Source organism: Cicer arietinum, chromosome 5 (assembly GCF_000331145.2).
Source record: "Cicer arietinum cultivar CDC Frontier isolate Library 1 chromosome 5, Cicar.CDCFrontier_v2.0, whole genome shotgun sequence".
Classification (NCBI taxonomy): Eukaryota; Viridiplantae; Streptophyta; class Magnoliopsida; order Fabales; family Fabaceae; genus Cicer; species Cicer arietinum.
The window spans coordinates 21874768-21877459 of record NC_021164.2 but is presented as its reverse complement, the minus strand read 5'-3'; positions in this window follow the sequence as shown (position 1 = coordinate 21877459).

The window sequence follows — 2692 nt, the reverse complement described above, 5'->3', positions numbered from 1 at the left end:
TATCACATCAGAGCTAATATCATATCAGCAATATCATATCAGAGCATTATGATATCAAAGCATATCAGATCATATATCAGAGCATTATGTGATAAAACATATAATTTCAATTTGCATGTATAATATCACAAGTTAAACCAATCTCCCCCTTTTGTCATTTAATACAAAAAGAAATTACAAGAGAGAGTTGATTAAACAAAAAACATAAGATGTGTATACAGAAAAGAAATTACAAAAAACAGCATATCAAAACAGCATATCAAAACAATACTAGATCTTGACAAATCAACAAAGAAACCAAAACCTAGGCAACTAATCTAGGGTTGTTCCTCATTATTATCAGCGGGAGAAGGAGAGACTGTTGTATTAACCTCAGCAAGTGTCTCCTCCCCATGAGGTTCAGAGCTATCTAGGTTGGGTGGGTTTGGATCTTCGGTTGCTATCGGCCTATATCTGCAATATCTTCAAATGACATCTTAAGGCCTAGATGTTCTTGTATTGCAGCTACATCCTGAGCGACAGAAGTAAGTGATGCCTGGAGAGTCTTAAGAGATGCCTCTACTCTTGCATTATGAGCAGCTTGAATCTCCATGAATTCCAGCAGCTTCGTCAAGACCACAGAATGTGCTTCGACTAGCTCAGCCTTCTCTGCAGTTGGCTGCACTTGTTCAGTAGTTGGCTGAGCTCTAGTCCATATGCCGCTAATGCGCTTCAGTTGCATTTGGTTAACTACGGATTCACAAAATGTGAGGGTGGTTTTGACAGATTCTTCATTGGCCACAAACACCTTGAAATGCCTCAGAATCTTCGTAACCAGCTGGGGATAGGGGAGCAGGTGCTTGCCTTGTGCTGATTCAATCATATTCAGCAGCACGATCCAAGCCCAGCTCATCCTGAGCTTCTTGTACAGTCCCCATAGCAGGATGATATCCAGACGTTGTACAACTGCGTGATTGCCGACGTGAGGTACTAACATTCGAGTTAGCACGTACAAGAGCATACGGTGATGAACCTTCATTTGACCTGTTGGAAGGGATACCTTCTCAATCAAACCTTCGATCATCAGTTCCTGTATGGCCGCATGCCTGTCCACTGATGATTCCCATGCTTCATCATCAGAGGCAGCTTCTGTGTTTCCATCAATGGTTTGACCATAGAATGGTAAACCAGTCAGCTTAGAGAATTCGTCAAACGTCATTGAAATTCTCTTGCCTTTTACTTCAGCAACAAATCCAGTTTTTGTTAGCTTGAAAGTGGAGTAAAAAGCTCTAAATAACTTTGGGTAAATTTCCAGAGAGCAAGAAAGGAAATCCACCAAACCGTGAAATCTCAAATGGTTTTGGAAGGTAAAACCATTTGAATCAAAATATGTGAAATCCAAAGTCCTCGCCTCCTGGTTTATGTTTAGAAGGCAGAACCTTCTTTGGTTGAGGAGAAGTCTTCTTCTTCTTCTGGGTAGCTCCCTTCATAGCATCACCCATACGTTTCTTAGTAGGAGGAGCTTTCCTCTTTTTAGTTGGTTCTTGAGATGTAGCAACAACCTTTCCCTTGTCCTTAGCCAATACCTTGTGAGTAGGTATTGAAACTCTTTTGGCTGGAGGAGAAGGAGGTGGAGGTGAAGGTGTTCTTCCACTTGATGTAGAAGATGAATCTAGTGAAATTGATTTAGATGAAGATGATGGACGCCTTGCAGTTTGTTTAACGCGTGCCATTGTAGTTTGTAGATAGAAGATTGTTGAGATGATTGACTGAGAAGGATTGAGAAGCAGAAGAGATTGAGTATTAGTGAGAAAACTGAGAATAGAAGGTGAAAATGGGTTGAGAAATTGATTTAGGGTTTATATAGAACTGTTCAGAATCGATTTCCCAATCGATTTTATTTCACTTTTGGGTTTACCAAATCGATTGTCCAATCGATTAGGTTACCGTTGTTTGAAAAGTATTCGTTACACCCACTTCCAACGACTATAATGTTTCTCAACGGACATCTTGTAAATCGATTTCCAAATCGATTTCTTAATTGATCCTTCTTTACTAAATCGATGTCAAAATCGATTTCCTTATAAGTTTAGAAAACTTCAAATCTCAGCATCGATTTTCAAATCGATTCACGTAAGTGCATGGCCAAAACAAAGTTGATCCAATCGATTTCCCAATCGATGCTCGGGTTTGAGGTTTGAAAACTTCTCAAATTTGTGGATATCTTGACCAACCAATCGATTCTCAAATCGATTCTTTAAACACTTTTCCAAATCTATAATCGATTTCCCAATCGATGCTCGGGTTTGAGGTTTGAAAACTTCTCAAATTTGTGGATATCTTGACCAACCAATCGATTCTCAAATCGATTCTTTAAACACTTTTCCAAATCTATAATCGATTTCCCAATCGATTGCGTTCATCCAAGCTTCAGCAATCTGACTTATGAGATGTGATAAATCGATTATGAAATCGATTCCAGTGTTTGTGACATAGAGAAATAAAACACTAAGTACTAAAAATCGATTATGCAATCGATTATCGTGTTTCCGATTTGACAATTTGAAAAACTGTGCACCAAAAATCGATTATACCATTGATTTTGTAATGCATTTTTCCTATCTGGCCACAAGATAATCGATGTAGCAATCGATTTTGTCACATGGATCAGATTTCATTGAGATCTATAATACCAAGTTTCATTCTTATAAAG